At 42.7% G+C, this 13,836-nt stretch overlaps 1 protein-coding gene across 1 annotated transcript in view; it reads right to left on the bottom strand.

The window, feature by feature from the left end:
* gabrr3a (gamma-aminobutyric acid type A receptor subunit rho3a) overlaps positions 1-13,836 on the bottom strand; it is a gene marked incomplete at both ends in the record, with an annotated part of 43,253 nt that overhangs the window by 16,465 nt on the left and 12,952 nt on the right. The gene's annotated exons all lie outside the window — the stretch shown is intronic.

Below are 13,836 nucleotides of genomic sequence, written 5' to 3'. Positions count from 1 at the left end.
GACCATACTGTACTGTATACTGATGATACTGTACTGTATACTGATGATACTGTACTGTATACTGACCATACTGCTGTATACTGACCATACTGCTGTATACTGATGATACTGCTGTATACTGATGATACTGTACTGTATACTGACCATACCACCCGCATTTCATTGTATACTTGTATGCCGTGACAAATAAATCTCTTGACTTGACTTGACTTGTATACTGATGATACTGTACTGTATACTGATGATACTGTACTGTATACTGATTCGGCTCAAACAAGGGACTAAACACGTTTCGCAATTATGCCACATCAATGTGGAACGCCCTACCTAAAGCTGTAAAGGAATGTGAATCACTACCCACTTTCAAAACCACTCTCAAAGAGCACCTACGAGAGACTGGAATTCGAAACTGGCCCCTGTAAATGTCCTAACCCAACCCCCTCCAATGTACAGTAAATGTCCTGACCCAATAATACACAAGACCCTCTTCTTGGGACCAAGTAAGGTTTCATCGATATTAAGATAAGATAAGATATTCCTTTATTAATCCCCTTGGGGAAATTCATGACACACACATACAGCTCAACGTCTCATTAATAATAACAACACATCACAATCATTACATTTTTACAGTAACAATGGCACAGCATAAATTCAACAGACATGTACATTTGTTGACACATGTCATCTACAGGAGGCCTGAGACGCCGTATGAGATAGTCGGCAGCATCAACACAGAGTAGTAAAACAAGGCATCGTCGTGCCAGGTGGCGGGAGGGAGGGAGGGATGGAGGGAGGGGAGGGATGGGGGAGACTGGGGGACAGGAATTTGGTAATGAAACAGTCTTAGGGCCCCCACCAACGCGCGTCAGAGGCAGCCGATATACAGTTTCCCCCATTTATTAGATCTGGATGAGACAGTCTTGCATATCTCTAGGGAATATCTCTATGGGCTTTATACTTACATACATTATACTAGCACAGTATAGTTTATCTAAACAACACTAAAACCTGCGCATCTCCAATGTCACTCAACACAGATCCAATAACAACACACTAAAACCTGCACATCTCCAATGTCACTCAACACAGATCCAATAACAACACACTAAAACCTGCACATCTCCAATGTCACTCAACACAGATCCAGTAAGCTGCTGCCTTGGATCACCTGGTAAATATGAGGTTATTGTTGTCAATATGCATATTCATATACACTCATGTCCATACAGTCTCTGTTGCTCTTTTTGTTTTGCTAATAGTGGTGGACATACAGTAGCTAGGATTCAGATTCAGATTCCTTTATTGTCACTTATTTCAGTACTTTATTGTGGTCCCTCGACCATAGTAGCTTCCAATAATAAAAATACAATACTAGTAGCTAGGACATACAGTAGCTAGGACACACAGTAGCTGGGACATACAGTAGCTAGGACATAGCTAGGACATAGCTAGGACATACAGTACAGTAGCTATGCAATGGGCATGGTCTACAAGATACACTAAAACCTGCACATCTCCAATGTCACTCAACACAGTGTAGCAGTACTGTCTATCTGTATGTTGTGTGTGTCATGTTATGATGCATCGAAAATGGGGGACCCTGATGTAAACACGACGAAAGTCTTTCTCTGGTCTGCATCCCCTTAACAATTGTATGTATTGAGCTGTACTGTACTGTACCCATTCTGCAATCTGTTAATAAACTTTTCAATCAATCAATCAATCAATCAATCAATCAATCAATCATCAATCAATCAATCAATCAATCAATCAATCAATCAATCAATCAATCAAAAGGACATGCAGTAGCTAGGACATAGCTAGGACATAGCTAGGACATACAGTACAGTAGCTAGGACATGCAGTAGCTAGGACACACAGTAGCTAGGACATACAGTAGCTAGGACACACAGTAGCTAGGACATACAGTAGCTAGGACATACAGTAGCTAGGACATACAATAGCTAGGACATACAGTAGCTAGGACATACAGTAGCTAGGACATACAGTAGCTAGGCCATAGCTAGGACACACAGTAGCTAGGACACACGGTAGCTAGGCCATAGCTAGGACACACAGTAGCTAGGACATACAGTAGCTAGGACGTAGCTAGGACACACAGTAGATAGGACATACAGTAGCTAGGACATAACTAGGACATACAGTACAGTAGCTAGGACATACAGTACAGTAGCTAGGACATACAGTAACTAGGACACAGTAGCTAGGACATACAGTAGCTAGGACATAGCTAGGACACACAGTAGCTAGGACACACAGTAGCTAGGACATACAGTAGCTAGGACATACAGTAACTAGGACACAGTAGCTAGGACATACAGTAGCTAGGACATAGCTAGGACACACAGTAGCTAGGACACACAGTAGCTAGGACACACAGTAGCTAGGACATACAGTAGCTAGGACATACAGTAGCTAGGACACACAGTAGCTAGGACACACAGTAGCTAGGACACAGTAGCTAGGACATACAGTACAGTAGCTAGGACATACAGTAGCTAGGACACACAGTAGCTATGACATACAGTAGCTAGGACATAGCTAGGACATACAGTAGCTAGGACATAGCTATGATATAGCTAGGACATACAGTAGCTAGTGTGGTAAATATTGACGATGAATTTCATAATTAATATGTGTGAATAAATTAGAGAACCATAAATGTAAAGCCAGATGTACCTTTCAATAGCAGAGTGGACTAAGTGGCGAAACAGTCTCAACTGTCAGTTGAGACAGCTGCATCAGATAACAGCTGCAACAGTCATTTCAACCCCCACTCAAGCAATGACTAAATTAAGAGAACAAACAACACCTTCTCGAACTGACTATATGTAAATGCTGATCAGAGAAAGCTGGGTTGACCACAAGGCAGACCAGTTTAGACTTGTTGAAGCATGAACACTAACTCACAGACAAAGTAATCTATTAATCAACTGTTTAGTATCAAAAGGTATAATATGATGTCTGGTATCAGTCTTAGAAAGCACTGACTGTACTTGGATGATATTAGACATCTATAGCCATATAGAAGGAATGTTAAAGTTATATATTATTCATTTAAGAGGAGATTTCTGTAGGGACAGACCCAATCAGGAAGACACTGACGGGGGCCACTAGCGTCCCCCTCTGGGTATTGAGTCAAGATCCACACGGGAGATCAAAGGGGGGGGCAGCCAGCCTCCCCCCAGAGAAACCCAGAGGGAGGGGCTGCCAGCGCCCACAGGACACCCCCCACAAGAAGACGCTAGGATTGGACCAGCCATATGTATTATTGGCTAGAAATGATAGTATATAGGGCCCTACACAGGGTTATTCAGGAGCTCTCGGACCCAACCAGGGGTCTGGGGGCTCCCCCACCGCTTCGAAACCACCCAGAAACAACTGTGAACTGATGCATTGTACGTGAGTAACTCATGGGAAACACCAAATGGTTGTTTATAGATTAGAGTAATGTTGTACAGATCCCTGATCTGTAAACCAGATTTACTCATGTATAATGTGTACAGTAAACCATGTATGTTCAAATTATGTTAACCAAGTGACTGTTTGATGTGCAGTATTTAGGTTTGAGCTGCAAACCTGATTGTGATATTTCTGTACAACAGACAGCTGTTAAATATTCTCTGATCATCTGTTGTATGTAGAAGTCAACCTTCTATTCACCTTGAACTCCTGGCTCTGATCAAATAAATCAGCTGAGTTGAACTACAATTCTGGTTTGTCTGGCGTACACGTTTTATTCTTCATCTGCATTAAGCCAGATGTGGAGACCAACCATTCTATCAAGTATGAATCTTTCCTCCTCCTTCCAGATAATCAATCTCATTGTAATTGTGCTACAATAACCTCAAATTATTGTAGAACGTCTGTGGGAATTTACTACAGAAATGGTGCCGTTTTTCCCTACCCTTGGTGTCTCCCCCTGAAAAGGTGCGGTAGGGTCTTGTTATATGTATCATATCTGGACCGTGCGGTGTGTTGGGGACACGGGGCAAAAGAGCTGGGGTGCTGCTGCGTTTGAAGTAATTAACGATGTGCTTGTTGTCTGAATGGAGGAGGGAGGGATGGAGGTTGGTTGTGTACGCCACTGTTTGGGGCCCGCGGTGAATATGGCGTCTGCATGCAGGGTTGGGGGTTGCGGTGGGAACAACTGGAGCGGTAAATGCAATATTATTAAAAACAGACTGCTTTGTTTTGTCAGCCAGGACAACAAAGAACTGCTTTATACTGAAAACAGACTATATCGACAACAACAATATTTTAGCTTGTGTGTCCGGAGGTATGACGATCGCGCTTGTTGTGCAGTGAACATGCAAACGTAGGCTTTTTGTGTTTGTGTGTTCATTCAGACACAGGAGGCCGGTCTCGGCCCAGCGGGCCACGGGGGTTAGTTAACTCGTATGGAATGTACGTTATGAACTATACGGGGGAGTTGCACCAGGAAGGGTGGTGGCGCACAGACTATCTGGTCATGTTGTGGGAGCTAGCGTCGCATGACGGCAGGTAAAAGGCTTTTCTTGCTAGGAAGCACGGTTATTCTGTTGTATACGACAGGGGCGCGTTCTGAGTATATAATTGCCCTAAAATTATTCTCAGGAAGAGGGCGCAGGTAAGACGAGGAGATTTGACTGTTCTGAAATGGAAGGGGAGCTGGGTCCAAGGTGCATTGTGTCCCTGCTTGTAGTCACAGATAGCGGGACGGGGACCGTGAGTGACGGGTCGGTATGGGCATAATTGCGTCGGGCTAAGGGTTCTGTTACTATTTCAGAACATACGAGTCAAGTATGGTGAAAGGTTGTTGACCCTGGCATGATCAGCGCAGGGGTCTGTGCGATTGCAGGATTAAAACGTAGTAGTTAATGGAGATGTAGGGTGCCGGCGTGTTCAGGGTGCGTAGTACGTTCTCTTGAGCGAAACCGGCCTGTTGATTAATTACGTTCGCTGTGATACAAAAACGATTCGGTCGAACTGACTGATAAGTACTTAATGGTTTTGTTATGATATTTTGATGACCAACGGACATATTATGTTTGAGGCGAGTCCTACTGTTGGCTGGGGCTAGCTAGCTTAGCTCTGTGGAAAAGTCCGCGGTGAAACTGGGGACGTTACAATGGCGTTATGAGAGGGTTGATTAAACACTGTGGCGGCGATTACAAGTAAGAGGCGGATTGAGACGCAGGGTGGCGAAATTGTGGCCGTTTTGAGGGTTATTATTAATGCGGTAACGATTGTGTACGATATTAAGAAGTCGCTGCTTGGTGACGTCATGGTGTTGCGTGGAGAGTGTGAAAGCGCCCATGGAGCCGGAAGAAGAGAAGGGTAGGAGAAAGGATTCGTGATTGACTATATGTGCGGCGTTGGTTGGTGAGAATGTTTTAAAAATTATTCTTCTTTTATAGGGGTTGGTTATTTTAGGCTTGTGTGAGTTGTTTATGCTTTGATTGGTACTGAGCGAATTGCGTGGATGAATGGATCTTGGAAAGCACGGCTTCCGTGAGGGCCTTGAACGTCGCATCAGAGCTGGCTAAGCTAGTTAGCTTGCGGGCTGTTGTTGTGTGGCGTTTGCGGGCGACATATGTTACGTTTCGAGTTTTGAGAATGATGTTTGGGGAGGGGTAGAGAACGTGGCAGGTTATGAATGTCGGGGCATGTTATGAATGTGTGGCAGAATTTGGTTGTCGTAGCAACGTTATGGGGACAGTCGCAACGTTGGCCACTGCGCATGCGCGGTACAGCGTGGATCCATGCATTCGTAATTCATAATTCGCTCGGAGCCAGGGATTGTGGGTAATTGTATATTGTACATTATAATGGACTCTGCATTATGTAAAATGGTTGTATTAAGTATATTGTACATTCTGTGGGTTGTAAACAATGTTCTGGGAGTGGGTTTGGTGGTGTTACTACAAATTATATAGGTGTAAGCATGTGGTGGGATGATTTAAAATACATGCCCTTAACTTACTTGTAATAAATGGGCAGTAAATATGTTACACAGGGGGAGTCTTATCCAAGGCATATCGCTTGCGTCATATTTTGATTAAAGCGTCTACATTATAGTCACATGTCATCTGTATACAGTGGTAGGCGTTCCCGGAATATCCTGTTTACAGTTATCAGACATAGCATGGTGGGAACTTAACTGATAAATAATGTGCTTTTTAGGATGTACAAATGTGATTTGATTATTTTAAGATGTTTGTGTGAGGGAAATCTTTAGTACACTGTTATTATGTGGACACAGGTCTCAGATTTATGGGAGATTATAATTTGTTGGTGGGGCCTTGTTGTCTGTGTAAGAAAGCAGTTTTGTTAGTACATTGGCGATTTAATACAAGTGCACGGGCTAAGACACATAACATTGTTAGTGGTTGGTTTACGTACGCACATTTTGACACAGGAATATTTTTATCCAAGGGGGGAGGAGTAGTTGATTGATTAAAAATAGTCACGTTTGTATATAGGAACATTCCTAAACCTGTTTACAACAATTGAGGCTTGGTGCACATTTAGGACTAACCACTATAATGTTATGTTGAGATGAAACATGCTTACATGTATAATAATTAGAGTTGATAGCGTATTTCCAGTTTTTTTAAATTTGTGTAACATGTACAATTGTATGCTTGGAATAATGATGCTTTGTTTTTGATACAAGCCCGGTTGTGAAGCAGGATAATTTACTGATGCTTGTTTTAGATTGCTAAATCTTTGATACACTGTTGATGTGGTTAGGACATGTGTTTATGCTTGTTTTAGGTTGTTAAAATCTTTGATATAGTGTTAAAGTGTTGACACAAGCCTTCGATTTGTAGGATAATTTATTGATGGAGGCTTGCTGAAGATGACAAATTTTGACATGAGTGTTTTATTAATCCTTAATAATTTTATACGCTGGGGAGGGGGTTGGCCTCTCCCTGGGAATGTGTGATTAATTCAAAAACCTGGGGGCGCTTGCCTCTGGGAAGATGAGAAGTGTGATTAACCGTTTAATGATTTACAGATGAAGGGTTGTATTACCCAGGGGGGTAGGAATCCTTTTGAGGCGGGCCAATAGGCCCAAGGGGGGTCAGGATGTACAGCTGTTGTTTACAATGACTGTTTGTTCTTTTATGACAGGATGAGTGAGATTAGATGCAACAGGAGAGAGGGGTGAAGATGCAGGAGACAGTTGTAGAGTGAGAGAACAGTTGGCAGTTATTTTTATGACAGGGGAAATGTTGAGACAGGAAGCGTGCTAATACAGGACACAGCTGATGGAGGAGTGAGCACAGTAATTGAATTAGGATAGCCAGCTCAGATGAGGTTAATTACATTGGGGGGCTACCTGTTTGATTAGAAGGAATAGCGGTAGACTCTCAGGGTACTAGGACTGCTTTGAGGTTCTGTCGTTGAGGGAGAGTTCCTAGACTCTCTCTGGCAGTAGGTAGGAGGGTAGAAATTAAGTGTGAATTGTATTAGCCAGGGATGAGTGTAGCCGGATGAGATAGTAGAAGAGATGGGCGCAGGGGAACTAACCCATTGTCGGTCTGTGGTTGATTAACGAGTGTATGAGAGAGATATATGTTTATAATATGAATGATTACTGGAGCTCGTAATTTTGGTTGAGCTGGTACAGATGGTATTTTTTATTTAAATTTAATTTTTGTATGTATGTGTGAGATTGAGATGTCCTTTAGTGAATGATTGAGCGGGGGATGGGGGCAAAGAGGCTGTGTCTACCCATTCACACACAGGCACACACACACACACCCATTCACATTCACACACACACACACACACACACACAGACACGCACACACACACACACACACACAGACACACACACACACACACAGACACACACAGACACACATTCACACAATTTGGTCACACATGCATGCACACACGCCACTTAGCTTTCACTTAAGGTGAGACTAGTCTTAAAAATAACAAAATGTGTTTAGGTAAGGAGTGTATCGAACCACTTGGGTTATACCATTATCATTTGTTTCATATCATTTGTTTTACTGAAGGTGTTTGTCTTTATTACTTTCATTTTGATTTGATTTCTGTTGAATGTGTTGTAGGGAGGAAGTATTGAAGTTAAATTTTTAGATTTCTTTTCTATTTTTAATCTATGATTGTGTGGCCTGAATGGGTGTGAATGGAGCCTGTAGAGGGTGACTGTGCTGGCTTGAAAGGTTTTAAATTTCTTTTCTTTTCTTTTTTAGTAACCATTGAGGTGGTCTACATGTGACATCTGTTGGAATGTTTTTTTTTGATTACTTGCCTTTTGTTTTTTGTTTATTGTTTCTCTGAGAGGACTGTTGGAGCATGAGATGCATTGGGACAGATCAATGGCAGTTAAGTGGTCCCATTACGTTTTGCATAATGATTAAACATTTGGTTTCTCTTGAGGAATATTTGACATGTTGTATAAGGAAAATTTGTTCTGTGTTTTTGTTCCCTTGCAGTTCAGGCGGAGAGGGAGGATGGACCATCACGAGTGGGGGGATCATGGGGAAAATGTGTAGGAATACATTTCATTAGATTATGACACGATGGTGTGACCCGTTCAGTCAGTTCCTGTGGGAGATTGTTGGATTATGAAGAGAGGTCGCTTGGGACTCTACCCCTCCTTCAATATAGCCCCGATACAAAGGCCGGAGGTTGAGACATACCTCCAGACTGACGGAGTCGTTCGTCTGTAGATCCATGGAAATACAGTCATGGGACAGAAAATGGCGAGGTCCAGGCCTAAAAACAGTGGCTTCAGCTGAGGCTGGCCGACATGGGGTGGAGGGGGGGGGGGGCGAAAACGGTCGGAGACTGTGCAACCAAAGCGTTGAACAAGGGCCTCTGTGTGATTGATTGGTGTGTTGGACGGGAAGTGACTGAACGGTAACGACTGATATAGATTATGACACAACGCAAGAGTACTAAACTAAACACATACACAAAGGTAGAGTAAAAAGTAAGGTGTAGGTTATGGCCGATATGGTGAAATTTTTTTCCCTTGCGTGATGCTCCTCCCTCCCTGTCCGTCTGTGCGCAGAGGTGGTAAGATTTATGTCCATAGGGATGTTCATAAAAGGGGGGAGAGGTGAGAAGACCAACTGGGTTGATTATGCAAAATGTGATTGGGCTGACTTGGAAAAGGAATTAACAGGAGAGGAGAAGCAAAATGTATGAAAGAATGAAGAATAATCTCTGTGTCTCCACAGATCATGTCAACGGATACCATAATTTTTAAAAAAAATTTTGTTTTACTTTAATGTGTAATGTTTAGATTACATTGTTTTAATTGTTTTCAACAAATAAGCCTCTGGCTGTGGGCCCAGAGGAACAGAGCCTGATGATAGTAGGTGGTAAACACTGTTTCATTAAAGGCAGAATAGTTTAATTGGGGACCTGGATGAAGGGGTCACCAGGATTCCCCGGGAGGGGGCCATAGTCAGGGGAATGTGGGGGAGAAAAGAAGAAGACAAGAAGAAACTAATTGATGATATGTACCAAAGAATAATGAAAAAGAAAAATTATGAGAAAAAAGAAAAATGTGAGAAAATTTTGAAAAAATGATTTTTATTATTATATTGTATGGTTAGTATGTATAGAAAATCAAGTCAATATACAGTATATGACAATTGAATTGTCAAAGTGGGGAAATGTGGTAAATATTGACGATGAATTTCATAATTAATATGTGTGAATAAATTAGAGAACCATAAATGTAAAGCCAGATGTACCTTTCAATAGCAGAGTGGACTAAGTGGCGAAACAGTCTCAACTGTCAGTTGAGACAGCTGCATCAGATAACAGCTGCAACAGTCATTTCAACCCCCACTCAAGCAATGACTAAATTAAGAGAACAAACAACACCTTCTCGAACTGACTATATGTAAATGCTGATCAGAGAAAGCTGGGTTGACCACAAGGCAGACCAGTTTAGACTTGTTGAAGCATGAACACTAACTCACAGACAAAGTAATCTATTAATCAACTGTTTAGTATCAAAAGGTATAATATGATGTCTGGTATCAGTCTTAGAAAGCACTGACTGTACTTGGATGATATTAGACATCTATAGCCATATAGAAGGAATGTTAAAGTTATATATTATTCATTTAAGAGGAGATTTCTGTAGGGACAGACCCAATCAGGAAGACACTGACGGGGGCCACTAGCGTCCCCCTCTGGGTATTGAGTCAAGATCCACACGGGAGATCAAAGGGGGGGGCAGCCAGCCTCCCCCCAGAGAAACCCAGAGGGAGGGGCTGCCAGCGCCCACAGGACACCCCCCACAAGAAGACGCTAGGATTGGACCAGCCATATGTATTATTGGCTAGAAATGATAGTATATAGGGCCCTACACAGGGTTATTCAGGAGCTCTCGGACCCAACCAGGGGTCTGGGGGCTCCCCCACCGCTTCGAAACCACCCAGAAACAACTGTGAACTGATGCATTGTACGTGAGTAACTCATGGGAAACACCAAATGGTTGTTTATAGATTAGAGTAATGTTGTACAGATCCCTGATCTGTAAACCAGATTTACTCATGTATAATGTGTACAGTAAACCATGTATGTTCAAATTATGTTAACCAAGTGACTGTTTGATGTGCAGTATTTAGGTTTGAGCTGCAAACCTGATTGTGATATTTCTGTACAACAGACAGCTGTTAAATATTCTCTGATCATCTGTTGTATGTAGAAGTCAACCTTCTATTCACCTTGAACTCCTGGCTCTGATCAAATAAATCAGCTGAGTTGAACTACAATTCTGGTTTGTCTGGCGTACACGTTTTATTCTTCATCTGCATTAAGCCAGATGTGGAGACCAACCATTCTATCAAGTATGAATCTTTCCTCCTCCTTCCAGATAATCAATCTCATTGTAATTGTGCTACAATAACCTCAAATTATTGTAGAACGTCTGTGGGAATTTACTACACTAGCACATACAGTAGCTAGGACATACAGTAGCTATGACATACAGTAGCTAGCACATACAGTAGCTAGGACATACAGTAGCGAGCACATACAGTAGCTAGCACATACAGTAGCTTGGACATACAGTAGCTAGCACATACAGTAGCTAGGACATATAGTAGCTAGCACATACAGTAGCTAGGACATACAGTAGCTAGGACATAGCTAGGACAGTAAGCCCATTTCCTTTTTTTGTATCCACTTTTTCTCCTTATTTTCTATTTTTCTCCCATCCCAATTTCGTGTTTCCAATTCTCCCCTCCCCTGTCTTGAACGTTGCTCGACTATGCCCCCCACTGGTCGGTTGTAGGGAGGATAGAAGCCTTGCATCACGTGTCGCCTCTGGTACACGAGGAGGCAGCCTGTCACATCTTTTCACCTGCCAGCGCGGACTCTCAGTTTGCGAGGTGTAACGCATGGGAGGCTCACACTACCCCCGCTACTTCCTGTCTCTGCTGTGCAGGCGTCCCCCAACCGACCTGTAGGAGTCGCTGTCCACAACGTCCAAATCCCCACCCATTGACTTCCACCCTCTAACTCTGCCAAATGAATGAGTTAGTATGACGGCTGGCCCAAGCCGGAGGCAATGCTGACACCCGGATTCGATACCGGAGTCTCTTGCATTGGTGACGAGCGCAATCTCCGCTGCGCCACCCAGCCGCCTCCAGTAGGCCCCTTTCTTATCACTTCTCATGTATCAAGTGCATTTGCCACTTATTTACGAAAATGTACAATGTGTACATATTACAAATAAGTTATATATTGACATATTTACAAATAAATACATATTACATATTGAAGATTTTTCTTTTACTTTCAACGTTTTCAGAAAACATTTGATTTCCCCTGCTGGGGAACAAACCCAGGACACTCGCATTGGGAGGCAAGTGCCTTTACCTCAAGACTACCAAGACACAGTTTTCTGATAGTCTCACCCCAAACCCTAACCCTAACAAAGACACAGTTTTCTGATAGAATCACCCAAACCATAAACCTAAGCTTAACCATATTGTTACCTTAAACTAACCATAACCATAACCCTCACTTTCTATCTCAACATTAACTGTTAAACATTAAAACTAACCATCGGGCGCCCAAGTGGTGAACCACGTAACGTGCTGCGTCGCGGCATGGCTGACCCGGGTTCGATTCCCGGACCCGGCGTTCTTTGCCATATGTCTTCCCCTGCTCTGTCTCCCATTTCCTCCCCTCCCTCTCTCTCTACCGGACTGCCCGGTAGTAAAAACGCAATACAAATCTACAAAAACATAAATAAAATAAATAAACAAACCATCATCATAGTATAGCTGTGTTTGTATCAGAGTATTGGCTCAGTCTAGTGGTGAGAGCTGTGTTTGTATCAGGGTGGGTGTCTTAGTCTAGTGGTGAGAGCTGTGTTTGTATCAGGGTGGGTGTCTTAGTCTAGTGGTGAGAGCTGTGTTTGTATCAGGGTGGGTGTCTTAGTCTAGTGGTGAGAGCTGTGTTTGTATCAGGATGGGTGTCAGTCTAGTGGTGAGAGCTGTGTTTGTATCAGGGTGGGTGGTTTAGTCTAGTGGTGAGAGCTGTGTTTTTCTCAGGGTGTTGGCTCAGTCTAGTGGTGAGAGCTGTGTTTGTATCAGGGTGGGTGTCTTAGTCTAGTGGTGAGAGCTGTGTTTGTATCAAGTTCAAGTTCAAGTTTCTTTATTACTGTAGTTGTCATACAGAGAGCGGTGTTTGTATCAGGGTGGGTGTCTTAGTCTAGTGGTGAGAGCTGTGTTTGTATCAGGGTGGGTGTCTTAGTCTAGTGGTGAGAGCTGTGTTTGTAACAGGGTGGGTGTCTTAGTCTAGTGGTGAGAGCTAGTATCAGGGTGGGTGTCTTAGTCTAGTGGTGAGAGCTGTGTTTGTATCAGGATGGGTGTCAGTCTAGTGGTGAGAGCTGTGTTTGTATCAGGGTGGGTGTCAGTCTAGTGGTGAGCACTGTGTTTGTATCAGGGTGGGTGTCTTAGTCTAGTGGTGAGAGCTGTGTTTGTATCAGGGTGGGTGTCTTAGTCTAGTGGTGAGAGCTGTGTTTGTATCAGGGTGGGTGTCTTAGTCTAGTGGTGAGAGCTGTGTTTGTATCATGGTGGGTGTCTTAGTCTAGTGGTGAGAGCTGTGTTTGTATCAGGGTGGGTGTTTAAGTTTAAGTTTATTTGGAGCCCCATTCTTCCTGGGGTCCATAACACGTAAAATACAGTTACAGACATTCACATACAGACAATTAAAACAACAATAAATACTCCTTATCAAATTCATAATACAATACAACAATACATACTCCTAATCAATTCATAATACAATACAACAATACCTACTCATAATTAATTCATAATACAATACAGCATAATATACTATTTAGCTTTTACATACTGTAACAGCAATTTTTCCTTTCCAATGTCCTGCTTTCTCTTGCCCGTTACTTCACAGGTATGCTAGGGAGTGATCTTACGCAGTAGACACAGCAATGATGGTTGTCCAGTCGTGATTCCAGGTTTAGGGATGTTTATTGCTGAAATTGCAGTTGTACATTAAATTTATTGCCAGTGTGGGTTCTGTAGGAATTATATGGTATTCTATATTTATTTGGTATTTCTTTCTGCTTCTGGCTGCTGAGCTGCTGAGCTGCTGAGCTTCTGGTAAGAACGGTGTGCTCCTCACTACCTGTGTCCCTGCTGATTACTGCACCTGTGACCCTCTAAATACCTAACCAGTGCTGTCAAATCTAAAACCCGCCACCAGGTGTCCAATAATAATATTACAAATAATAAATAATATGCCACCATCATAATGGCTCCTACACATACATTATCTATGTTCATATCAACC

The sequence above is a fragment of the Notolepis coatsorum genome (genome assembly GCF_963971535.1).
Source record: "Notolepis coatsorum genome assembly, chromosome: 8".
Lineage (NCBI taxonomy): Eukaryota > Metazoa > Chordata > Actinopteri > Aulopiformes > Paralepididae > Notolepis > Notolepis coatsorum.
The sequence above is the reverse complement of the archived record's forward strand: the minus strand, read 5'-3'. Positions and strand labels throughout refer to the sequence as shown.